The sequence below is a fragment of the Anser brachyrhynchus genome (genome assembly GCF_964034855.1).
Source record: "Anser brachyrhynchus genome assembly, chromosome: 4".
Taxonomy (NCBI): domain Eukaryota; kingdom Metazoa; phylum Chordata; class Aves; order Anseriformes; family Anatidae; genus Anser; species Anser brachyrhynchus.
The window spans coordinates 14,421,609-14,449,335 of record NC_137698.1 but is presented as its reverse complement, the minus strand read 5'-3'; the positions used below and the strand labels follow the sequence as shown (position 1 = coordinate 14,449,335).

The 27,727-nt window shown below is 41.2% G+C and overlaps 1 protein-coding gene across 11 annotated transcripts in view; it reads right to left on the bottom strand.

The window, feature by feature from the left end:
- Nucleotides 1-27,727, bottom strand: part of LOC308194775 (maestro heat-like repeat-containing protein family member 2B) — a 79,243-nt gene that overhangs the window by 18,694 nt on the left and 32,822 nt on the right. For 9 of the 11 annotated variants that reach the window (XM_080591083.1, XM_080591085.1, XM_080591079.1 and 6 more), the window contains 10 exons: nucleotides 25,845-25,922; nucleotides 20,010-22,746; nucleotides 17,566-17,815; nucleotides 16,065-16,260; nucleotides 14,557-14,732; nucleotides 14,330-14,430; nucleotides 10,534-10,597; nucleotides 7,432-7,529; nucleotides 6,759-6,887; nucleotides 2,421-2,545 (listed from right to left, as the gene is read on the bottom strand). The gene's annotated coding sequence lies outside the window, so the exon portion shown is untranslated. Of the gene's footprint in view, nucleotides 1-2,305; nucleotides 2,546-6,758; nucleotides 6,888-7,431; nucleotides 7,530-10,533; nucleotides 10,598-14,329; nucleotides 14,431-14,556; nucleotides 14,733-16,064; nucleotides 16,261-17,565; nucleotides 17,816-20,009; nucleotides 23,606-25,844; nucleotides 25,923-27,727 lie in introns of those variants that run through there. The other 2 variants (XM_080591081.1, XM_080591087.1) reach the window with 2 other exon arrangements.

The following is a 27,727-nucleotide window of genomic DNA, read 5'->3' as shown; positions in this document are numbered from 1 at the left end:
CAGAACAAAACGTTGTATTTCTATCTTATTTCTATTAATTCTTATTCAATGTTGTTATGTGTTAAATGAACTTTATCTGCAGCTTTCGCTCTGACTTCTGAGGCACATTCCTTGTCCATTGTCTAGTTACAGTCAGAAGGAATCCTTAGAATACACTGAAGTGAAAAACATTCCTTCTCCAGGATATTAAGAAGGGCTAAAGGGTGTAAGATATTATCTTAAAGCTGACCTACAGGAAACATTTACTGTAGCTGCAAAGACTGGCAGAAAACAACTCCTGAGGCTACAATAACTAATGCTTGATATACAGAGACTGAAATGTCATACCACTGGCATTAAGAGATCCTAATGAATTAATAATGCGAAGTGATAAAAGGAGCTTTCTCCTTGCTTCACCCTAAGGATAGTTCAAAGGAATGCTGTGAACCTGGGGGTTATGGCTTTTTAAAATCAAGTTCTCAAACCTACATGTGTCACACCACACAAATGTCTGCAGTAAAACTTCTCTTCAGTGCATGGTTGCACAGCAGCCTTTAGCAAAATGTTCAACTCTTCTCACCTAAATGTAGGCATTTAAACAGCTTACTTCATCCTAAATGGTGCTTAAGTTGCCTAGATGCCACAGAAAGCAAGAAGAGTAATGAATGCTTGAATCCCCACTGCAAACAATGAATGCAATGAGCACGTGAAATTTTTGAAGCACTCAAGGAGCAATTTTTGCCTCATATTCTAACCAGATTCTAGTGATCTTCTACTGGAGATGTCAATTACTGATTTTTCTAATGGCTTAGAAGGGTTTGGTCAGCTTTGCATTCAGCCTTAAAATGGCATGTGAGTGTCAGAAAACAAAAGGGTTAATTTCTCTGCAATCTTTTTCTCTGGGTAAACAAAATACATTTCCCCAGGTTCTCCATAGATCAATTGCATCTTCCACACAGTAGTGCAGGTTAAAAAGGTCAGTCTCCTTTAAATAAGCCCTAATTGACATTTACTTCCCAGAATGAGGGTTATCAAAGGTTAAGGTACATTTCCCTAGGCAGTCAGCGACCTAATTCTAAACATCATTAATCCATTTCACTCTGAAAAGTAACACTGGCATTTTGAAAAGCCTGCTACATGGAGGTACATTGCTGCTGCCTCTTCTGGAGGTTGAGTGAGTTGGGTTCCTTTGCTAAGAGCTCAGGCCATCTCCCATTATTGCTCCTCAAACAATGCCCATGGTCTGCATCTGGCTCGTTATACCTCTCCTCATTGCTGGCCTCCTGTGTGCTGGGAGCACAACTGCTTACTCCTGTCACACTGCCTGCAGGTCTGTGAGAACTCACCCAGTTCCCAGTTGTGTTCCTCCACCTGTTCACGAATGGTTGGTGGTCTCTCACTCAGAGCATGAGTTTGAGCAGCTCCTCATCTGCTCCAACCTATACTGGAAATGCTTAGGCTCAGGTTCACAATGCTCAGGTTCACAGGCAATGACTCACCTGACTCTACACTATACAAATGATGTTGTTATGCACAGATCATTTCTCTGTCACTTTGCTCCTCTCTTCTTGTATCCTCTCCTCCCAACTACCAGTGCCCTGGAAAGGTGTAGGGCAGCTGCCTTGGATCCATGGCTGACCATCTTGCTGTCTTAACAGAGCTGTCCTGTGTGCTTGCTTGAGTTTAAGAAAATGATGTTATCCTCCTTCCCTGGCTCTGCACAGTTTTCCTTGGTAAGCTGATATAGCAAATGCTCAGCCTCCAGCATATCTGAGAACTGACCAGAAGACATCCTACAAGCAGTGCCTTCCTCACTTAATCATGGATGTGAGCACCTCCTTCAGTCATGTCCTGAAACTCCATCAAGACTGTGTGTGTACCACGAGGCACTACAGAAGTGACCCAGAATCTGCTCCTCCCAAACTTGCCCATTTTTCTGTCTAGCATTATCATCTCCCTTCTAACTCTGCTTTAAAGGTGGCTGCAAACAGTTCAACCAACCGGCAGGCACTGAGCAAAGTGGTCCAAAGAGGACGCGCTGTAAAACAGTGAGTCTTTATCTCCTCCTGGTGGCTGAACTATCTGTAGCCACCTGTAAGCACACTGCTGCCTTCTAACAGGTAACAAATCCTGCCAGCTCTGGAGACAGAAATCCCCTCAACACAGTCCCTCCAGGGATCGTTAGCCCAGAGGTTACTGCACAGTCATCTTCAACGGATCCATTTACCAAAGAACAGGAGTCTAAAACATTTCAGGAGAAACTGAAAATAACAAATGAAGCGGTATTTCCAGATGGGAGAAAAGCTGAATTGAAATATTTTCTAACCTCAAAAAGGAAGTATGTTGATAGTTGACACCTTTTCTGTGATACTGGTTATGTTCAGGCTGCAACTGTGGGGATGGAAGAGTGAGCACTGTGTCTTTCACAGTCGGCATCTCACCTGCTGGAGTCAAGTACTTCCAGACTGCGGGCAGGAGCACAAGGCTGCAGGCTGTAACCAGGACTGTTGTGCACTGTGCTGGGGGCTCCTCTGCCAGCTTGCAGCAGAAGCAGTCTGCCCAAAGCCTAAAAGGACAAGAAAAAGAGGTGGGTGACAAGGTGAGGCAAAGAGAAGTCATGAATCAGAATTAGAAGGTAGCAGGGATGGGGGACAAAGAACAGGGTGCTGATCCCTCTCAGGAATCTACACGCACTCCCATCAGCCCTTCTCTAGCACTCTTATTTGCAACTAGAAGGAAGATGATGAGAAAGCTGTTTCCCCTCCATTTTAAAGAAGACTCTAGGAGCACTATAATACAATGAGAGCCATCTCTCAAGGCAACTTGCAACAACTCAGTTCCCCTGGATCTGAGTCGCATTTCTCTCAGGGTCACTTTGATCTGGGCAGGTGCAAAAACAGAATAAGAGGAAAACAACCCAAATTGCAGATACCTTGTATTGCAATAGCATCCCTGGCAAGAAGTTCATTAACACTCTGGTTGAACTGCCAGGTTAAATCATGGATCCATAAAGGACAGCTTTGTACTGAGAGGTTCAAAGGCAATAAAGAGTGTTTATTAGGCAAGGTAATAAGGCATGGCTAGTGTCTGTGCTCTGTAATCTTTTCCATCTGGCATTTACGTGTTTCTACTGACGGCCTGGAGCTCAGCAGCGTTTGTAGAAGCTACTTCATTCTTTTCACCCAAGTGATTGTGCACTGTTGTGGCTCAGCAGCAGGGATGTCTGGATGCTGTCCGATCCCAGTCATTTTAGTTGACCCAAATGTCAGCATCAAAATCAGTGACATCAGTCCTTAGAAAGAAAGAGAGAGGAAGAGGAGGAAAGAAGAAAAAAAGCAAAAGCACTTTTCGGTGTATCCCTTTTATTCAGCCAAGATCATGTTCTTTTTAGTCTTGTGCCCTGCTCAAGGGAGAAAGTAACTTTTGATGGAAAAGAAGATGTGGGTGTCTTAAGGAGATGAAGAGATCAAAGAAACCCTTCACAAAATGGATCACCAAAATTGCTTTTCGTCCCAGTAACAGAAGTAATTCTCAGGAAAAGAAACCTTTGCGGTCATAAGAATGGCATTACTATTTCAGGCCAAAGATCTCTTTTCTGACAGGGGGCACAAGCCCATGGTTAGGCAAAAGACAGAAGAAGAAAGGAAGGTTTAAATGATTATTCTCTTTGTGTCATTTTTCTCAGGTGCCAAAATTTTAAGAACCCCCTCAACTGTTGGTTATATCTGCACCATTCTATTTAACAGCCACCCATGCATAAATCCTCTACTGTCTTTCTGAACCACATTTATACTTCCCATAGTGTCCCGTGGCAAGGAGTTATGTCCTACACCAGTGCTGGTGTGGCGGCTGACAGCAGAGGTCTGTGTCCTAGCAGCCTGATTTTTGCCCTCCCTGGGAAAATACCCCAGGTTACCCTTGAGTTTCATGAACCATTTCAAGCCACAGCAAATTCCAACAAGAAAATAAGTCACTGGAAAATTTCCAACCAAAAAGACATTCTAGGTGGGGGAAAATCAGTATGTCTAAATCCAACTTTTATTTTAGATTTTATTTCTATACTATGTTGCAGCTCTGACTGCAAGTCTGTACACTATTTTGGATACTAATATCCCAGTATTAATGAATATGTTCTCTGCATCAGTGAGGTCTTTGATAACATACCAACAATGGAACTATACACTATGATGTTCACCACTGGTGATGAATCTTTTGAAGCCATGTGTCAATCTATGTCTGGTAAAATAGGCAGAGGGCTATCTATGAAGATTTTTTTCCCAAGGATTGCTATTAAAAGTCCTTATCAGTTTAATAACAGGCTACAGAAGGAGGTGTGTTGTAGGCTCCTTTTAACTTTGAGTTCAGGTATCAATTCAGTAATAAACAGAGCAGTGGGCGTTGTTGAGAAATACAGCATTTTCACTTCTGTGTGAGAGGCAAAGCATCAATAAGGTGCATAAAGGTTCCGAATTTCAATTCAAAGTTCCAGTAAATAAGCCTTAGCCTTCTACTGTAAATCAAGGTGATGAAGAGCCAAGTGTTGCAGCTTGATTCCCATGATAGCTATTTCTTTTTTCCTTTGACTTCAGGAAATGTCATCCTACTCTCTACACATTTGAAATATTTGCACTGTGGCCTGCAAGACATGTTTCAGGACTTACTAGAAGACATATTTCATTTTCCTATTTCTTTTTTTTTTTTTCCTTAGTCTTGGATAAACTGTTTGCTATTAATGTTTCAGATTGTATTTTATAAAACACTGCTCTGAGTCATATAACTGAACAGCCAAGTTGCAACTGTCTTTCATTAATATTAGCAATATTATGCTATATAAATGAGAACAAAATAATTCAAGAAAGATCCTCTTCCCAAGTCTCCTACTATTATTTCCACTTCAATCTACTCCATTTTTCTTTCTCAAAGTTCATTTCTAAAATAAAAACACACAAAAACCAAGTTCTGGCTGTGACTGTTCACTGAGAAGTTGCTAGCTCTCTGAAATCATTAATTTATTTTATTGGAATTACTTAGAATAAAGGGATTTATACAGGGAAAGCAAGAATCTCAAATCTAACCCATTAATATCTTCTCTCCCTTGTGCCAAAGCTAGGAAGACTGTGGCAGATCTTTTCACTTAAAGGCGGGTTGAGAGTAGGGAGAAGAACCTGCATTCTTTAAATGGTGTTTTAGTTCTAAGTGCTTCAGGATTTGTCTTTGTGGCTGACCCAAGCTTTAGAAAAAGTTGTCAGTATTACTACTAACACTGTGAGTGGCACTGCTGCTTTCAGTGAGGCTGGCTCCAAAAGGAAGATGTCACCAAACAGAAGAAATAGGCACACAGCCCGGCTCCTTATTTGCCAGTGAAGTGTGAGGTGACTTTCAGAGGACCAAGCCTAATGCACTAGTTCTGCAGCATGAGGTACCAATTCGTCTGTAGAGGAGGCATAATCAAAGCCAAACAGCAGCTGATTTCTGAACAGGTGCTGGTTATAACCTTGTTGTTTACCTATCTGCAAATCACTCAAGGCAGCTGTGGAGCCATCCTTGTGATCTAAGAGCACTTGCCCACTGAGACACACATCAGCTCTCTTCTCTTCTACATCTTCTTAAAAAACTGTCAAGTCCTGTGTGAAAATATCAGCTGTTACCTTGAATTACTGTTACCACAGAGATGCTCCACTCATGTAAGCCCAATCTGAAGTGTATGAGTAGAAACATGGAAACTGATCGGCCAACCAAGTACTGTGCAACTCTGAAATATCTGTCCTTACATTGTCTTATTCCAGAACTGCTCCCACAAATCTAGATTACGCTGTTCATTTCCCACATATCTCCCTTTACATCTCCTCTCTGTGGGTGGACATGATCAGGAAGGATATGAGAGACTACCAAGAACAGCAGTGGCTCGCTAGATCCCTATTTTGGAGTGAAGAATGCAAAGGACAGATACAAGTGAGGGTCTAATTTTACACCATGAACTACATTCCCAGCTGATGTTGAGAGTGTTAATGAAATCTACTTCTAGCCATAATCCAAGATGTTGACCCAGACCATTGACAACAAAAGGAAGAAATGTGTAAGGAGGTGGAAACATGCCATTGGATAGTGAACATGGCTCATCACTGAAATTCTGATGATGCACCTGTGTCACAGGCAGGCCTGTATCAACAGGAAAGAAACAAACAAAAAAAAAATCCCGCTCTCTATAAAGCATCCTACTTCCTCCAGCAGTTAAATAATGCACAGCAGATTATTATGTCCTAACTGTCCTCAGGGTTTCCTCAGCTAACCAATAGTGACCTATCTGATGCTATCTTTAGATGCTGTACTCTTGGAAACCACAGGAGACGAATGTTAGTCCATGCAAAGGCCATATCACTTAGAAGATTATTTTTCAGAAATCCTTTAGAAATTATTTGAGACTGTTGAGGAAAACATGGAGATTTTTACCAGGAAGACTTCTATGATAAGTCTTCCAAAACTGATGTGACACGAGAACACTAAAAGGTTTCCAGATCATCACTGGACTGTTTTCCCTCATGCCTCTGGCAGATAGAGAAAATACGTTTGATTGCTTTCAAACCTTATGAATCCAGGTCTGTTCAGCATCTCTGAGTAGAACATCCCCTGCTCCCTTCATATGAAGTGTTGTACAGACAAACAACAAGCCAGAAGCTCCAAATAATGTGAAACTGTAGGAGATTTCCTGAGACATGAAAAGTAGTCAAGCATCTGAATTAACACAGATATTAGATGGTGGTAGTATCTTCAGACATTACCTTTGCTGGCTGCCTTTTTCTAGCCTCCACTTGTGGAGATCCCAGTGGAAAGGTTTGCAATGTTTTTTGAAATCTGAATGTCCAAATCTCTTCCCACGACTCTGTTTAAGCCTCAGCCAGTCCAGCTTCCTGGAGGAGGAAGAGCAAGAAATAGGCACACACCCATTTGTCTGAAGATGAAAATTCATTTTGCCAGAGAGAGAATTAGTTCATATGAGACTAAGAAATTGGAACTCGCCAAGCTTGTAAGCTGTTAAATAGGAACTAAATCCCTTCATGTAAACACCCACAAGAACAGCCCAATATGCGCCAAGGGCTCTTCTCTTCCTGTCAAACCCTGGAGCTACCCTCAGCTGGTTGATCAGCATGTCACCAACAATGCACATGATGCACTGGAATGCAGCACCTAAACACAATCCAGGTCCCATGAAAAGACAGTATATTTAAAGGAAGCTTCCACGCAGTAGCAAAATTTGTTCTGTCCTCCTGGCTTATGGGGAAAGCCTTCAATATATTTACAGGGACACACGTGGAGTAACACAGTTGCATGGCTGTAAGTGTGGTGCTTTGCTTCCTCCTCTAAAACTATTTTTAAGACAGTGTCTAAACTTCAAATTGCTGTACTAACTTGCCAGTGTTCTGTTTCCATTAGCACAGCCATTGACTAACTCACCTGGGAAGTGTCTGATCTGAATCATCTACTGTTTGCTCCACGGCCAGATCCAACAGCAGCAGAAAACAGCTCTTGGTGACAACTCAGGCAGGCAGACTCTACAGCAAGGTGAGACAGAACAGAAAATGAAAGACCACGCGCAATGTGCCCTTCTTTAAAGAGCAACATTTTAATGTCCTTTTAAAGATGTGCATCTTCCTTCGGAAGAAAAAGATGTAAACCAAGAAAGAACTGTAATGCTTCAGTCCCTAAAGCAGCACACCCAATGTAACCCGGTTTTCGTGACACCTGTAAATGTCATTAATATTGCAAATTAGCAATTTAATTATAGGAACAGGTGGATTATGGTATGCTGTAACTTTATTTCTCAGCTTGCCTCTGATCATTCCTAAACAAAAATGTTGTGGCTAATTCTGTAGATATTACACCAAGTGACGTGATTAAAAGGAAAAAGGTAATTAAAAAGTCTGTATACAATAAAATAGGTACTTAATTGTACAGTATACCTTAATGAAAAAATTATTATTCATAAATTTAATCAGCCTGTAATTTGCCTCCAAGGCACCTGATTAAAATAATGGTAATGAAATCTTGGCACAGTGAGACAGATACTCAGAACCCAACGGCTTCCACTGAAAAAAAAAAAAAAAAAGACTCCTTGTTGCATCTGCCAGGCACCTCTGAAAAGCTGGCCACCTCACTTATGTGAACCAGTGAACCAGGCATGCCCCGAGAGGGCTTTTAATGCAATCATTCCATTTAGGTACTCTATTTGCAGCTGCTTTAAAGTACAACATGTCAAAACCTGACCTTGTCACCTTTAGGCTGAGCAAGGGAAGGAAAGAGTAAAACATGATCACCTCTGAGATACAAAATCTGCCACATTCTGCCAGTTCTGTTGCCCTAAAGCACACCATCTGCTGCCGTACTCTGGAGATGGTGCTAGCACTGTGCCCACTGTGGGTAAGAGACAGCCCCAGGTATGTGGGTTTGGATTTATGGGGTATCAGATGAGCTGGGCCACGAAGCCTGCTCGGTGATGGCTCTGCTTGAAGCTAGCTGCATTACTGTTTTTCTAAAAGGAAAATACTGTTCACAGAGGACAAAGGGCTTTCTGTCAAGTTGTGGAAGGGACTCGGTTTTGAAAAGGTGGAGAAACAGCAACAGTGAGGTCAGCTTGAAGAGGAGTAGGGTCACAGTGAAGGGGTCCATGAACTAGCTTGTTCATTTTAGCGTTGCAGATACATTTTTTTGCCTCATTCCTCAAGTTGTGCTGAACGCAAAAGAGGTTTTACCCATACAGGACTTTAACAGATCTAAGTCATCTCCCAAAAGCACTTTTCACTGAAGGATTCTACCCTTGTGCTCATTGGTATGTCTGCTCAGCCTGGTTTACCCTAAAGTGATGACTGCTTTATGCTTCTCAGTCCCATTCAGGACAACGGTGTGTTCTAAGGGCTGATGGAGGAGAGGCAATCTTCAAATGCACTGCTGCCATAACAGAGTTAGAGATTTCTCTAATTTTCCTTTAAGAGGCTTGAGATTATTGTTCTTCTGATTTATACAATTTTTGCTCTGGCAGTTCTCCCACAAAGTCACTGAATTTATGTCGCCGTAAAACAGTTGCATGTAGTACTCTGTGTGTGTGTTCCTCTGTTAGTGTGGTTTTAAGCTTCATAAAACACTGATCTCACAAGTGTGGAAACAGTCAGTTGTTCAGCTGGAATAAACCACAGCAACTGTTGTTATCAGGAGCTAAATTTATTTACCTTAGCTAAGAATTGTGGCATAAGTGATCTTCTCAAGTTACCTGCAACGTCTCTAATCTACTGACCTTCAAAAATAGGAAGACTTTGTCTGGCAAATGTTTATTTCTTGCTGTAATTTTCTCAATTGCCTTTTTCCATTTCCAGACTTAGAATATTTGTCAGTCTTATCTAGTACTACTATTGCCTTCTACAAGATGCTATCATCAATAACAGATAAGGAGGACTAGCAATTATTTTCCCTTTCTTTCAAATGTGAAGCATGTGATTCCCTGCTGCCTAGTCCTGCAGAGCAGATATATAAGAAGGTAGGGTAAATATAAAATAAATGTGGCTGCTCTGGGGAACGCGCAAATCTTCATCTGTGAACAAGGATTTTCCTATCTCCTTTATGTGCCAATCAAAATGGCAACAAACACAACACAATCCTTTTCCTCACACAAATCGGTTTATTTTCCTCATCTGCCCTACTACAGTTTTGCAAACCAAATTCACGATTTGGCTTTTTGTAGACATAGCTCTGACATGATCATTCTTTGTTCTGCAGGTGATGCCATACGATCTCACAGTACAAAGGCCTGCAGAGGTCTTTCTGCAAATGTGTGAAACATCCCTAAAGACACAGTCTGAGCTTTCAGAAGGGGTGAAAGGGAAATGAAGCTGTCACATGAGGCAGCATCCTATTAGCCTCCAGTGAAAAGTCAGCCCATGCCTCTGTATTTCACATGCACAAACAGATGGCTGAACTCCAACTTAACAGCTTTTTTTTTTTTTTAAAAAAAAAAAAAAGATTAAAAGCAGGATACTGATATCTCTAGCTGCACAAAGGTAAAATTGGGGGTAAAACTGACCTGGTAAAACCTGCCCATACTCTTCTGCTGCAGCAGAATGCAGCCTGACAGAAAGAACATAACTCCTCAAAACTCTGGACTTAATTCTCACTTAAGCTTAGACAACTCACTCTCTCCATCTACCTCAATGCAGAGAACATACATTGCTTTATTTATAAATAAACCAGAAATACAAACCCTATAATCCTTATTCACCTTATTTTCCAGACAAGAGTGAGGACTTGTTATCCTTTAAGTTGTGGTTTTGCACCTTAAAAGAATCAACCAGAGCCTTCAGTCCCTTCTAGAGTAAGACAGACCTTTTCTAATGGTTTTTGGAGTCTTTTCTTTCCTTCTTTCTTTTTTGGGGGGGTTTTGGGGTTCTAGTTTGGGGTTCTTACACTGGAAGCCTGTAAGACTCACACATGAAGCTATTTTTAACTCTTACTCCGATAGATCAAGGACAACCTGGAAGATAACCAAGGGAATGGAATACACAGGCTCACCTGAGGATGACTCGAAGCATGTGTTTAGCTTGTTAATGCCACAATCTGCAACAAAGACCCACATCTGAAAAATGAAATGCACAGAAAGCAATATAAGCAAAATAAATACTGCAGCTTTTCAAGTGCCCATTAGTAATATACTTTCAAAGCAAGCTGACTGCTTCAAGTGTAGAGGAACTTTCATGAGCTTGCTTATGGAACCCTCTGCCAGAATTCAACAGGTAAAAATCTTCATTTAATCATCTTAGGATAGTGTCATGCTGGGCTACTCAGAGATGAAATTGAAATGTTACAGATGGTTGGCCTTTCTTTACAAGTTTCAACATTGCACAATTAAAAAGACAACATCTAGCCCTTCCATACTAGTTCTGGTAAAAACCAGAAACGTGGAGATGCCACGGAGCCATTTTGCTAGCTCAAAACCAGCATGCTAGGGTCTAGCTTGGAAAACAGCACAGTCGGGTGCAAACATCACGCACCCACCTTGCAAGAATCTCCTAAGCTAAAAGAGTTAAGATGCTGACTATGACATGGGAACACAGGAAAGGAGTAAGGTAGTGTGAGTGGAGAAAAAACAATCAAATTACACAGTTGCTTTGATATTACATTTATGATTTAGCAGTGTTCTCTCTGATTTGAAAAAAAAAAAAAAAAAGAATGCCTGCTGGAGTAGCTGAGAAAATTTCCCTTTCTCAAATTCAACACTCAGAATTTTCCCCTTCTCGGTTTCACTACTGTATTTAACGTTGGAAGACACAGAGCTACCACAGATCTCCTGTTCAATATTTCCTTTTGAACAAAGTGAAATGCCAAAGGCAGTATGAAACCAACTAGAAATAGGAGGTCACATTCTGGTGTAAACAGGCCTAGCCTCATTAAAATTTGCTGCAGCTCAGTGATTTACCCAAATCAAGGCCCTAGCCTGTGATTATTTGACATCTTTTATCACAAAGCAGACTGTGTTCCCAAAGGGATGGATTCTCTCAGCATAAGACCTAACTCCTTAACCTGCTAAAACCAATGCCACTGACACAACTGTGGGATATTATTCCTTTTGAGTAAAGGAATCAGCCGGAGTCAGCACCAGGTGAACTCTAGGCTCAGCTGCTGACTAGCAGACTACAAGGACATGATTCTCATACAGTAATATTATTACTAGCACACATGCTGTTCAAATCCAGGTGTAAATTAAATACTCTTTTTTTTCTAGATTCCAAAGATACTGATTCCTGGACATGAGGTTTGAAATTGAGATTTACTGCATGTGTTGGAGACAGGAAGGACTAACAGATTTCTGTATTCTGTACCTGGATGGGCATATGCGGCCTTACCATGTCTAGGCTTGACATGATAACCACTGGGTTTTCTAATCAGAAGTTGAGAGGGTAAATACCACACAGCACTAATCATGTAGGAAACACATTGCCCTTGGTGAATTACAGCACTCTTTAGGAAGCATTCCCCTGATCGTTTGTTCCCTGATGGATACTCATTAAAAAACAAAGCGTAAAGGCTATTGCTGTCTGTGTTGACAACAAAGGGTGGCTAGAACAGCTGGGTTTGTCTAACATTTTCTAGACACAAAGCAAAGGACGACAGTAGCCAAACACAGACTAGGTGCCTAGTAGAAATTCAGAGGAGAGAACAATCAAACACCTCATCCTGTATTGACACTGTAAGCCAGGACTAAGAAAAAGAGAAGCACCTGGAAAGTGCATTCCTTTATAATGTCCTTGTCCTCCTGTCTTTACTTACTTTTTGATGCATGAGGAATTTGACAAGACAAAATATTACATTTCTCCCTCTCTTTAGTGTTAACCTGCTGGTCACAGCTTCTGATTTACACCAGTTTGAAGCCACACTCAGGTCGATTAAGTTTTAGCCAACTTCAAGCAGAAAACAGAAGAAAAATGTGCTCATTTGTAAAGTATTCATCTGAGATTTGGAGCCTGGGATTGCATTCCTGTCTCCTACAGAATCCAAATGGATATCTGGGCAAACCAACTCAGCTCTGTGTCTTGCAGACACACTCCTTTTTCTCTAATCTCTTTGGGGTAGATTTTGGAAATGTGCTTGGTAGAGGGATGTAAGGGATTCTCTGAAAAGGCACAAGACACTCTTCAGCCTTGCCTGTGTATTTAAGTGCATATAAATTACTCTCATAAGAAAATTCTTCTCTGTTTTTCTGTCAGGTTTTCAGATTAGGAATGGAGGCGGAGGGTGGAAAGCTGTCCAAACACCGACAGCTTCTGCCTAGCATGTCTGGCACTGCCTCATACGGAGGTACTGTGTTCACGCTCTAGATCCAGCCCGTCAAGTTGCCTCTCTGAAATCAGCAAAGCACTGGTGTCAATTAATGAGGAATCATAGAACTTACACACTATGAAGTCTCCCTCACTATTCCTAAAGCAATGTCTATTGCTTAACTCAGCCAGTACTACAGCATTTAAGTCCCCAAGCTGATCAGTCACTGTTCTAAAATGCATTGCTAGAGAGTGTTGGAACTCAATACTGGAAATAAAGCAGAGGGAATGAAATGTGAAGCACTATGTATTAGACTTATACCAAGACACAGATCAGAGTTATTGTCCAGCAAGAGCCGATGTGAATCTGATTATATTTCACTATTAAGTCTGTGTATTATCCCTTTGCTTCAGCTATGTTTCTGCTAAACAAATTCCTAAAGTAGATTACTTCTTCCTGCCTTCTCCTATCCATCTCCATTGTACCCCAACAGCAAGATGAATCCGTTAGTGGCGAGGATTTGAAACCATTTGCACTCATTTCCCACTCTATCTTCAAGCACCATCCTCATTCCCTGCTTGTCATTCATGTTCATGCAATGCTTTCCCTCAAATGTTGTCCCAAGCCAAATGGGGAGCAAAGGAAATTGATGCTTCTGACATGGAGCTTCCCATTTTGATGTATTTTTCTATTTGCTGTTAATGCACTGGAAACTGTTATTTCTGACCATCCATTTGTTTTCTGTACTAGCAGAGCAGAGCAGAGAAGCAGCTTCTAATGCCATGTTCTGATGGGACAAAAATAACACAGAACTTAGTCACTTCTGCTGTGTTTCTTTTCAAGGTGTAAGCGAGGTTTGTACTTAATCTGATCTTCTGTCTTCAGATCAGGTAAATAAATTTTCAAAGCTTCATTGTGAAACCAGATGTTTAGATCATCTTTGGTTTATTTTCTGATTAAAGTATGTGTTTTAGTCTTACACTTATTTTAAAAACTTCAGCCCAAGAAGTAAAATAAGGTCTAAGGGCTCCAAATTTAGAAGAGCATTAATTTATGCGTTCAAAAAACACATCGGTTGCTTTCAAAAGACAACTACTTTTTTGGAAAACCTGCAACACATTTTATTCACGGTTCCACAATTTCCTTTAGGCTTGAAGTGAGATTTTACATTAGCATCTGCCTTTCTCCTTTGAGGGGGCGAGGGGGTGAGCAGGGAAGAGAAATAGCAAGTACACATCTGTCCTGAATTGTAAATATATGTAAAATCCAGACTTTCTAATGTGCCTCACTGTAACTCATCAGGATATTTTGGCTATTTGTGCTAGAATCTGTTTCTTTTGTGGATGAGCCATCAGCTGATCGTTGCTGTAGTACCACTCTGGTGATAAAGAACAAAACCTTGTGCAGAGTTGTTCCCGAGTACTACAATATCAGAATAACTTCCTGTACAGGAACAACTTAAAGTTGTGTGTCAGAGGGAAGAGGGCATAAACCAGGTATAAGGATGAATACTAAGCGTACAGAAAGAAAAGGCTCTTTCAAATCCACCTACCTCCTGGACAATCATACAGGTGTCACATGCCATCACGCTTGCCACAGGAAACAGGACTGGAAGGAACATCACGCAGTTACATGGTGTGTCCCACTGCTCCACTGAAAATGAGAGAAATATGGCTCAGAATCTTCCACCAAAGACTGGGTTTCAAGCTCCTGTGTGCAAAGCAGCTGTAAAACTCTACTTCCAGATTCAAACTCCAAGTTCAGTATCTCTCTTCTTACCTGAGATGATAATTCCTTCTTTCAGGCATGCTGCCATAACAATTATGACAATTTACATTGGAGCAGCCAAAGAAGGGCAAATGATGGATCACCAGAGCATAGTAAATAGCACCGTAGTAACACTGGGAAAGATTAATTGGTCCCTTCCATGAAAAATGTGCAATTCCAGGAGCAACCTAGAAGCAACAAATGGAAACAACGAGCAGATGGTAACTGGGGGAACCCGAAGAAACAATAAAGACAATTACTGATAAGCAGTGGTGCTGTACACCCTCCAATGGGATATCATTTGAAGAAGACAGTGGTTTGATTTCCTTGCTATCTTGTGGGCTACATATCTAGCACAACAAAGCAACCATAAACTCAATTTAACAGGCTTTATGACGTGCTTTATGTTTGCTTTGTGCCACTGGGACAATGTTAGGCAGAGAGTGCCTGCCTATGAATCTACCTCTATGATATTGGTCCAGGTGGGAAATAAGCTTGAAATGCAGTTGATTCGTAAGAAACAGATGGTGAGATTCACTGCTATGCAGGGTGAAACCAAAGCAGTCCAAGTCGGGGTCTGGGGTCCCTGGCTGAGCTTTTGCTTCAGGAAGCTGCCACTTCACGTAGGCAGGTATAGGAAGTGCCACACTGGTGCTTTTCTCTCTGGATAACCTCACCATGTCTTTGGACAGTCTGTCTTTTCCCAGGACAGAATGAGGAGACCTGAAGCCTCACAGAGTCTTCCAGAAGCCTATTAGCTCCTCTGTAAGTTCCCCTGAAATCCTACTCTCTTTTCCTACCGACAACTCACCCATTTCTAAAATGTCATTGTCCCTTTCCTCCATCCCCTAAACAATAACTGTGTGGCTAAGAAGCTCCAAGCTAGACCTGCTTCAAGGTAGAGAAAATGTGTTTCTAGACCTTAAGTTCCACAGAAACCTGTGCGTCTCTGGATAGATCCTGCAAATGGAGGCAAAAATGGGCTAAAAGATGTGTTAGGAAGGGAACGTTCTCTTCCATACACAAGACAATTAAGCCCTACAAACATTCCTAAAAAGGTTCATCTTTTCCCCTCGGTGCAGACAAGACCAACACCACACCATTCTTTCTTTCTTTTCCCTTGTCTATGCTCTCTCTCCTTATGTCTGTGAGGCTCAGGCTGCGAAATGCAACACCAGCCATCCTTTCAGACACTTCATTTTCTAGTGCTCAGTATCCTTGCCCCCAGAAAAGAGGCTATTCCAGAGGCTGGGAGAATTCCTCAAGACAATGTGTCTCAAAGTGTCTCTAAGGAAGAGAAAACAAGAAGTCTGATGCTGGAGATGAGTGTCTCAAAAAAAAAAAAAAAAAAAAAGCTAATTTCCCTGTCAGCAGCCTCCCATTAACCAGGTGCTTGTGCATGGGTGACACAGTGGAATGTTCTCGGGAAGAAAACAGATTTCAGTGTCAAAATTGAAAAGGGTTATTAATACAAACAGAGGAGATAAACTACAATGATTGCTGAACATTATGAAAAATACCTCAACAGTGTCCTCTTCATGTTGCTTGCTCACAATTTGAGAGTTTAAAGGACAAAGTCATCATGCAGATCCAAGAGGCTTCCTGGAAACACTCACATCTGCCTTCGAACATCCTTTTTCTTTTTTTCCTTCTGACAATGTGATGCATAATTGACCTTCTGTGTTTAGCATCTGCGGTTATCAGAACAGCTTCCTTCTAGTTAGGGAACATAACAAATGCAGTCACCTCAGTCCTGTTCCCACTGAAATTAGACGTGCAGCTTTAGCAAAAGTAACATGAAAAACTGTAAAGGATGATGAATACACAGCCTCTTGTGTAAGGTCCATTACAACATTGACTGTTGCACAGATCCAAGCATAATTACAGAATAAGATGAAATAAACTCAGGAAAGTTTGGCTCCATTCAGTATGCTGCTGGTGTAAGTGCTGAGCAGAGGGATTACACTGACACACCCTGAAGCATCTTGTACCCTTTCGAACTCCTTCCAAACACTCATGAGAAGTCAGGAGGAGACACTGGAGAGTTTACCGAGAACCAATTCAACTGACAGTCAGCAGCTCAGAACTTCAGGATCTGTAAGTGAATTGGGGGCTTGTGGAAGAACTTAGTGATGATCTGAGGTGGGGGGGGGTGGGGGAAGTAAAAAGTTTGTGGTTTAAGTTGTAGACTAGTCAGCAGAAAGAAATAATGAAAGGATGGGACTTTTTCCTTAGCAGCCCTAAAGAACAGCACGTCTATGAACAAACACTGAAGGTCTGAGCACCTAGTTCATGCAGAAGTACCAACATCTAACTACGAGAGAGCAGTATGAGAATGACATGGGTAGCAAGGGACAACAACCTCCTTCTGCAGAAGCATTTGATGCCAAGCGTTGTGGAGGACAAGACACTGAAGTAAGTGGGTGTAGTCCTGGTCCTGTGTCCCTGTGATCCTAAAAATCCATTGTATGACTTTGAGTGGGATGTAGCAGCTTTTCTAAAGAAAAACTAATACCCATGTGAGATATTGCTTGGATTTCTCTATTATAGAAAGAATAATGTTTTGGGTTCCCCCCAAACTACTCCCACCCCGACCACCTCTCCTGGAAACCTAACTGCATTTAAATTTAAAAATAAAAATCTTGTTTCACTCTCCTGCCTCAGACGATGAACGTATGCCTCTAGAACGGCCTTTGATTAATCTAATAGCATTAAACGATGAGAAGAAAAATGGCAGAACCAAATTCTGAGTTCTATGTTGGCACCTGGAAATGAAACGTATCAGAAGAAATATGCTCTGAGACTGGAATGCTCTGAATGACAACGAGAAAACAGCGTGCAGGATTTACTAAACAGACTCGTTCTGTGATGCGCGAGGCTGTAATACCTTGTTACTTGAAGCAAGTGCAACCACAGGTTCAGTTGTTTACATAGCAATATTTTGTTCAGTACCTCTCTCACTCTCTTCCTCAGACTGAAAGAAGGAAAAGCAATGCTTGATATCCACACCTAGTTTCCTACCTGGAATTAAGAGAGTATTAGCAGGTACGTTTTAAACAGTGAAGCTGATGAAGAGTCAGATCCTGAATATACACAACCGTTCCTTTCCACATTGAAGCTTCTCTTCATATTGTTGTATATTAGGCTTTTTGCTGCTCCATAGGCTTTACATCATTGATTTCAGGACAGTACAATCATGCTGACGCTACAGACACATACATATTTCACAAAAATCTTCTAGCTATAGGAACTCAGGAGTGAAGCAGAAACCCTGTAGAATAACAACAGGATAAAACTGTTGAGGTGCTTTGCACTGCTTTGCTTGTATTTCAATTTTTATTATGGATGAGGAAAAATACAAAGTCCCTGGAGATCTTAATTTTGTGTCTTTCTCTTTCAAGGAAAGCGCCACTTCCTTTGGGGCACTGGTAAATCACTCTCCGTACCTCATGCCTCCGCATGTCTCTAGATAGGGGAGCTTCAAGGGAGTCTCTCACATTCCTTACTGACAGCACCTGATGCCAGGAGCTACCAAAGTGACAGGAACCTCCAGAATCCACAGTCACGAGAACAATTGTCTCTGAGCAACACTACATGCCCTGTCTGTCCAGGAGATATACCACAGAATGGCTTGGGTTAGAAGGGACCTTACAGATCAGCTGAGATCCAACGCCCCTTACCATGAGCAGAGATGCCACCCAGTAGATCAGGGCCTCAACTGAACCTGAAGGGCTGAAGACAGAGACAGCTACAGCGTTGCTCGAGCAAGGACTGCAGGCCCTGGGCCTACATGGAGCTCACGGATCCATGGGAAGTGGGTGGGAGCCCACATGAAGCTGCCAAAAAGCAGTCAGGGCTTTTAGGTAGTGCACACCAGGGATGCCTGCTGCCCACCTACCCTTAATTTAAACAGGCCATGCGTAGAGCCTGTATGCTGGACAAAAGGAGGCTGGTACAGAGACAGTTGATGACACAGCCCACGGTGCAGGTGTTTTTCCTATGAGAAAGGCACCGTAACACCATCACAGCCCGAAACATCAGTGCTTAGAATAGATCTTCCTCAGATTCTCCAAAAAATCCTGCTGGAAAAAATGCACCACGAATCCAGAGCTAGTCTGAGTAACAGCAAATACGAGGTGGGGCCAAAATCAGGGACACGAAGAAATGGGGATTTAATTTAGCTCAGGGAGGCTTTTAGGTCATGGCAAGAACCAGAAAGTTGTTTAGTTGTTCTCAAGTCCCAAGAGCTCCTACACCCTACACAAAGGAGAAAAGCTTACTCAAAGTTTGCTTCTGAGCAAGGGCCATTAGATGAAACTAACCAACATCAGCCAGCTTTTTAAAGTCTTTTCAGTTCAAGCTTCCTGAAAGAAAATTTGTTTTTAAAAAAACCTGGCACAGGTTTCTGCAGACCAGAACCTTAGCTGGGACTAAGAAATGTTCGTGATGGATCTGCTTTGCCCCTGTGAGCCAAATCCTAGTCTCAACGGCAAACCTGTCAGATTCCACCTTTAAGGAAGAGAAAACAAGAAATCTGATGCTGGAGACGAGTGAATGCTGGGAATGGCAGCTTCAACCAAGACCATAAGGACAAAAATTCATGAGCAGCTCCACTACCGATGGCCGACACCAGGTTTGGCAGTAAGCAAGTTCCAGCAACTCTAACTGTGATGTACTTGGCTCAATTTTCAAAGAAACCCATCATGAGAAAAATAAACTCCAATCCTCCCTATTTCACACCGTTGCATTTAGCCATGCTTCCCAAAATGGCATCTACCGTGTGCTGATGATTTTTGCAGATCTGCCTGTTAACGTCATTAATAAAAAGCAAATTATTCTGGAAATCTCACCCCAGTTTTGAGTGCATTTAAGAAAATCTGGGTTTATATGCACACTAATCAAAAAAGTCAATCTGCCTTTAATTATCTTCCAAAAGCAGGTGTCCCCATAAACTGCTGAATTATATTCACCCACAAAATAATAATTCTTCAGTAAGATAGCTCAGACTCTTATGAATGGGAGAAATACAAATGGAATCATTCACTGGGCTGCTGAATGTCTTCTTATTTTATTGTTTCACCAATTAACCAAGCCTGAGAGCCTTTGAAGTATCAGCTGTGATAAGCTGTTTGACATCATTGTCGGGCTTCATCATTCCCAATGAAAAGTGACAGTCCTGAGATTAAGCTATTATTTCCTTATAAAGATGAAGAGTCACATTTACTTATAATTAGTATGCAGGCTTTGACAGGCCAGGCATTTGTAGCACAATTTCAAATTACCACCACGAAAAAGAAAATTAAAAAAAAAGACTTATCTACAATGTAATATTTATGAGGTGGATGAGCAGCTAAATTTGACTACCTTCAGTGGGAGATCATTCTGTAAAGGAATAGTGACCTCTTTCAAGGAAAATCATTCAAAACAAAACTTGTGGCAACAACTGTATGTTCCGTTCAAAGTACCTGTTATGCTTGAGGAAACGCAGGGCGAACTTACACACTGTAAGAAGAGTGCTTCGGAAGCCACTTTCTAAAAGCTTGTCTCCCGCTAAAGAGAATAAACACAGCAGAGAAAAATCTCAGGCCAGAATCTGAGTCTGAGCAAGTCTGAGAGCATGATTCCGTCTCCTGTAACAAACAAAAGCTGTTGACAGTGGCCACAAGAGGAAGATCTAATTCTTGAAAGAGCTGCAAGAGAAGGGGGGTCGGTAAAGTGCCAATTGTTCATTGAAATCCCAGAGACGGTATCCAGGTTCTAATAACATTTGCAGAAGCAAGCCTCAAAAATGCACAAGCGGCAATAATTAATTTCTAACTCCCTCCTTTTGCACATACTGACCTGGATGAACAAAAATTGCCTAAAACATGAAAGAATACACATTTCTTCAAAAGCACCTCTGACGAGGTAAACTACACCAGGAGAAACAAGCAATTCTGCCGACATACAAGAAGCCGATGATCTTTTGTTTCATTACTCAATCACATTCAGCACGGCCAATACTGAATCAGTGTATACAGGAGGAAGGTTGCCATGTCTGCACGCAACTGTTTCAAGGAAGAAATGGGAATTAACAGCTGAAAGCAAACAAAGAGGTCTTTGTTGAGATGTTGTGAGTGTACATTCAGAAGACCAGAAGATTTACCAAGCTATGTGGCAATACTATCCCTTTTTATTCATTCCTTTATGCAACTGGGACGGTGATATTTCATTCACCACTTAAATGCTTTTACCTCACACAAGCGATTTCCAGATAGTGGCAGGCAATTCATGCCATGCTGGATTGCTTCCTCACCAAGATTCACCTCAAGTTGCATCATTTCTTCTTTTGTGCCCTGGAAGCTGCATCAAAATGCTGCAGTTAAAAGAAAAGCAGAATCACAGAGAGTGGCCAGTCTGAGCGCTACAGCAATCATTTGGTCAATCTTTACTCACTGAGAGCCAACAGCAGGTATCCTGCAGGTGACTGTGCATGTGCAATGAAACTCCTCATGCTTTTTGGAGGTGCTACGATAACTTGCTGTGTGTGGAAAAGGCCATGGATGATCCAGTGAAAATACTTTGTCCCAAAGACGTATGTTCTTCTGTGCTTAAGGAGGCAATGATCAAGGCCTCCAACTCTTACCATAACCCACAGAACACTAACAGTAGTAGTAAGTGACACAGAGCAGACGAAGGGCCATAAAATCTCACTTTCCACCAGAATGGCATCTCCTGAAAACACTCTAATTGAAAAAGCAGTGGTCAGTAAGCAAGTACCAAACAGGCACAAGCTACTGAACATTCATTTTATTTAGAAGCCTTGTGCTGTGGCTCCCCCTTTAAATTAATTTAATGTAGAAGTCCCATCAATAACACTGCCAGCATCAAAACACCTATGGGCTGAGACTCTGCGAACAGCCATTCCATCATGTCACAGTTTCTTCTCTCTGGAAGCTTTAGCTGCTAATTAGCTGCAACATTTCTGACAATGGACCATAATTCATCAAGGTCCTTCACAAGCGCCTGTTTTCCCAAAGTTAGTGTATTTTCAAGGCTTAATATAAACTTGACTCCTTTAGCAGGTTTTCCATCTTGACAGTAGTCTCCCTTGTCTTGCACTACCTGTATTTTGCATGCTATGTGATACAGTAAAAACAGTATTAATGAAGTGATGGTGTTGATGGAAGTGTTTAGGTCACTGTTTTGTCTAGGAAACACTTTCTGTGAACTAGGGAAGTTAGTGCATACCTGAGGACAGATTCTCAGTTGGACTAGAGTAGAGTAGGTTGTTTCAACCCTGTAGGTTGATTACGCTTTACCAATTTCTGCAACAGAGGCCAGCAAGACTAGCCTGATTTGCACCAGCAGAAAATTGGTCTTGCTTCACAAAAATTTGCTAGTAGTCCTGAGTGCTCCAGGTTTCCCTTGAGTGCCTGGTACTTCTTGAACCCATTGAAACTGAAGTTAGTATTTGCATCAACTTCTGTTGAGCATATACACCATAAAGAGCACCGCCATGCTGAATCTTGACAAACCTTACATTTCAGGGTCCACTCCCTCTTCAGCAGTGGAGTATCTTTTACTAGCACCTGTTCCATCAGCTCTTAAAGGGGTCTGGGTGCTCTGCACCTCTGATGCTTTTGGAAATCTTGTCACGAAATTATAAGACTTATTGACCTCTTGACAGAATTTTTTAAGCACCTAATTGTTGGAAGAGATTCCTCCATACCAAAACATGATCATCTTTAAAAGCCATTTTAAAACCACTGGTCCTCCATGAGCCGTCTGGTTGTGATTGGTATTAATAATCTAGCCAGAAGATACGGATCCTTCTCCTTCTCACTGAAACTCTTCCTTCCAGTGTTTGATTTGGCTGTCATTACATTAAAGACACCTCCTACGTATAAACTTAAGAGTTCTCGTTAATCACTGCTTGCAAACAGTCTTGCACTCAGGCACATAGAAATGTTAAATTTCATTACAGTTAAGTTTCATCAAAACGTTAAGTTTAAGTTTTCACTCAAATCACATGATACCATCTTCTTCAAAATGCCCAAATCACTGCTAAATGGGGCCTCACACCTCTCAGTACTCCCAACACTTTCAAAATGCTGCTTTTAACTAAGGTAACAAGGCACCCTTTTTGATGTTTTGTACTTACCACCGCCTTCAGCATTACTAACAGTAGAAGTTACACGTGTTACATGTCATCATTGTACTCTGGACTCCAACAAAACGTGAAAGAAGACAGATTTTAATTATAGCATGACAGAGCATGACACGGTATGAACAGATTCAAGATTCAAATGAGTCCTAGCAATTACTTCATGTAGGCTGAAATACAGTTGCAGAAAATACTTAATAATTCACTATGATGGAAAAAAATCAGTCTTGTTTGCAAACAATGCAGTACAGAAGTTTAAAGAGGTTAAATTAATCAAATAAATTATTAATTACAGTTAGCTCATCCACTGGTGTTATAGTAGCATCTAAATGCACCAGCCAGCTAAGGGCTCTTTCCTCTGGCCCCCAAAAGAACTTGCACAAAGGCAATCCTCTAGGATCCTCTAGGTACTAGGTGGCAGGACTGTCTGTGACTGAAAATCCCACCACTGGTCTGCCAAGGTAAAAAAATAATAAAAAAATCCCTTCTTACCTGGCCCAGTAAATGATCATTTTCTGTATGCGAGAACACTCATTCAGCAAGACTGGCTGAGAATGTTGCTTAGCCAGACCCTGCAACCCTGAGGTCAGGCATACTCTGGAAATTGGAATCGGGAGGGCAAGGAGAATAATATTTTGTGCAAGATCTGAACTGAACTGAGCCTGTTCATTGCTTCTGTAAATGCTTTAACCACTGAATTGAAGCAGTTATGGGGGAGTGGGGTGCTTTCTTCCTGCAACATGCTTCAGAAGAAAAGAAAGCCTTTTGGAAGGGAGGGAACAAACATTTCTCTTCCAAATATTGCATATATAGAGTGGGAAGATATATAGATTGCATATATATATATATAGATTATATAGATAGATATAGATTATAGATATATAGATTATAGATATATAGATTATAGATATATAGATTATAGATATATAGATTATAGATATATAGATTATAGATATATAGATTATAGATATATAGATTATAGATATATAGATAAGATATATAGATAAGATATATAGATAAGATATATAGATAAGATATATAGATAAGATATATAGATAAGATATATAGATAAGATATATAGATTGCATATATTGCATATATAGAGTGCCCTGGAAGCAGTTAAGTCACCCAAGACCTGTGAAGGCTGGGTTCACATGTTATTTCTCACTCTGACATCCTTGGCTCTCTACAACCAATACACGCAGCCAAGTGACAGGATGCTGCATGGTGCCCTGCGAAGGGATCTCAAGATCTCATCTCAGATCTCACAGTCAGCATTACAGCACTCGGCCTGGAGGAACTTAGAGCAGCAGCTCACAGTTTCAATGACAGAGCAAGGACCAGGGTGTGGGTCCCACAAGTCACAGTCCAGTGCCTGATTCACTGGACCACAAACCAGGTTGCTTAAAAAAGCCTTAAAATACACATAGCATGAAGCTATTACCTATTACTCTATCAGGATCAATAGGACAATTCCATTCTGCAGAACTATGTTCTACTAAAACTCAAAAGACTGATTAGAACAAAAGTTTCAATAGTATTTTTGTGATACCATTTATTATCCCACATGGTTTGACACAGTGTAGTATATTGAACCTATAAATCAGTTCCAGCAAATTATTTAATGATGCATTAACTGTGGAATTTCACATATATTACAGTTCTTTAGCCAATGTTGAATGCTTTTTCAATAGCTTAATCCATCCCAGAAGTACCGAAGCAGGCATATTCATCCATCATCAGAGTGCACAGAGTCTTCTCTTTGCTCTTTTTATTTTATTAAAGCCCTCGATCTACAGGCATGGCATTAAATAATATCCCAGAGCTTTTTCTGCACCATATTCCCACCACCACCCTCACCCTTCTCTCACAAAAAACTTTTCATTCTCTATTAGATGCTTGCTGTCCTCTGGCACAGCTTAAGCCTGGTTTAGCACTGACTTGGGCAGCCCTGCCGAGAACTCAGAGATGACACCACAGTGTCATCACCGTACCACATATGTGAAGGTGTTATAACAAATTACTTTCAGATTACAGAAATGATGTGCTCAAGAGCTTGAAAATAAAAGCAGTGAGTCTACCTAGAACAGGACACAGAGGAGGAAAAGACCCAAGAAGGGATGATTATAGAAGAAGGGATACAAATATATATATATACACATATATATATATTTAACTTCCAAGGTAAACCTTGATGAACATTCCTCTGACGTCCTGGAGATATACAGAATTGGGAATTTAATTTTCTGGGGGGAGGGAATTGCTCTCTAAGGATCCCAGACATCAAAATAACCTTATTTAGTTTTATGATATCCAATTTATGGTGCTGAATTCAAACAGCACTTTCACAGGTAGAAATCCAGATGTTTTGCTCTTGAACACTACATTAGGCACCTACGTAAGAGGCAGAGCACTCCAGACTTTCATGGAGTTCTGACTTTGCACCTCAGCAAGTTTCTCCATTTGGGGAAAATCAACAGTTCTAGATGTTCCCTAGCTGATCATTCCTTTAATGTACTCAGCTTGCTGAAAGGCACTGAGATTATTATTGGGAAACTTACCATTTGAGTCATCTCTCCCCCTAATAAAATGGTTTTATAGTTCTGCAAACAGGAAGATTTAGTTTCCCCTGAAGATAAATATTGATAGACCTACTTTAGTCAATATTTACTATCTGCTTTTGGGAAGGAGCAAAAAAGCCTAGCCTGAAGTTTAATAGAGTTTGAGAACTGATTTTTATCTACACTACAAACAATATCACATTGCTGTCTTGGCAGACAAAGGAAAATTAGTTTTTATTCATATTACTGAAATGCTATGGGGCTCTTTGTGCTAGGAGAAGGATGGGAGCCTAGGGCTTGTGCACCAAATATAACCACATTGCTTACAGCTGGCAGTGCTCTGTTGGATTTGGTTTTGAGGGGGCTACTGAGGTGCAGCTTAGATGTGACCTGCCACTTCTGTTATAAAAGGCTGCATCCCCACTACATAGAGGCTCTCCTCTAATTCTTAAAGTAGAATTAGCTGCTTTACAAGCACCCAAAATGCAACAGCACTCACTTAGGGAGCTCTTCACCGTGCTGTGTGAAAATATGCATTAATTTGGCTTGGCATGAATTGGTAATTCTTGACACTTAGAAAATTAACATATTACCTTATTAAATGCTGTTCACTCACAAATGTGGAGACCAGCTGTTTCCTCCCTCCATTATTGAACTGTAGCAAGCATTTTCTAGAAGAAAATTAAAAGTAATGATTACAATCCATTTTAAAAAAATCGATTTAAATTCTTCAGCTACAGAGGGAGCCACAGCATATTTTCAAGAACGTTGTATTCCACTTTGTGAAAAAGTTCCTACATGTTATGTAGGGCCTCCTATAGATAAAATATCCTCCTTCAAAATTACCCGTTTGCTTACTTTAGACAATGTGCATGCACCCAGGCAAAAAAAAGAAAACCTGACCAGAGATATATAGGACAGCCCTCATCCAAAAACACTCTGAAATTGTGCTGAAATATAAACACAAGTGTTTAATCAGGCAAGGAGGTGGATGACAACTAAACTCTCTAAAATACACTTGGAATTCAGACATCCCCTAAACCTGACAGTTCTGATCAAATAGTAAGGGAAAATTCAAGCCATGTCAGCCAGGATCTAGTAATTACTCTCCTTCGCCAGCTCAGGTAGTTTTCCATGGGTCAACATGGAATACTAATTTTCCCTGCACATGAAGTTCTCTTATATACCACTTACATTGAACTGCACCCAAAGAATATTTTCAGTGAAGGCATGGGATGAAAATGATTCTCTTTTAGGGTTATTGAAGAAGACAGGCAGCAGGTACCATTCCCCCCATTTTATCTTGCACTGTAAAGTACTTGCTCTTATTGGTTATTTTTCCTCACGTATTTTAGCAGCCTTGATTGCCAAAAGCAGAAAGCAAGCCTTGATAAGCATGCATTCTGCAAGAGCGTTTTACCTGGTAGAACAAATCACTAGCACTGGAGCGAGCATGGAAATCTTGATTTACGACCACCATCAAAACACTTGTCAAGTGAAGGCACTGATGAAAGGAACCACAACGAGCTTTGTTTGCTGTGCTGCCTTCCTTCCTGCTGCAACTTTGCTTTTGCATGCATGCGTGTATGAAAATGTGCATTCACTAAGATCTGTGCTCCTGTTATTCATTGGGTTCCTCTCACACAGTGATCACCGCTGGTCCAGAATGCTGACAGCTTCTTCTGGGTGCTATCTTCCCACTCCTTTGACATTTAGGTGACCTCGGCTGCATTGGTATTCAGTCAGTGTCAGAGATGTGCTTGCTTCAGCTGCTTGGGCCTGGGTGAGCAGGTGGGGGAATGACCGGTTGAAAATGAGTTGTTAAGACCACTACAGCAAACGATTGGTGCAATTAATTTTTCATTATGTACCGTCTCTCTGGATTGTAATCAGCTTGGATTCTTCTTCCTCTGAGGCACAAATAAAATGCAAATGTTTTTTGAACGAAAGGAAATGTTATGAGCTACTGTGCTATTGAGAGCAGCAAAATGGCTTGAAGTAAGTGGGGATTATGAAGAATGTTTTATGAATCCACCTAGAAGAACTTAATATAAGCTTCATGCAGGGAAAACCACGGGTGAGTTTTCCATCAGATGATCATATTACTGCTCAAGCAACTGGAAACAAGGAAGAGCTGAAGGCTTTGAGTCTTATTTAATAATACTAATACCTAGCTCTTTTCATGAGGAGATTTCAATGCTGTTTACAGAGAAGGCACTTATCTTACAGATGGGTTAAAATTAATTATCTTCTTCAAGGCTTCCCTTCCCGTCTACAGCAAAGACTAGGTAGGTACGTTTGCCAAAGCCCTCCCCAACCCGTGGCCGTATGTTGGATCAGAACAGGGGCCAGATCAGTTTTGAACAAGGCTGTTCACACTGCAAAGCCTTCAGCCAGACAAAACAGATGCACTGTACAGTTGTTTCAGAAGTTTGGCCACACAGTCAGCAGGCAAATGCTCTCCAGACCAGGAACG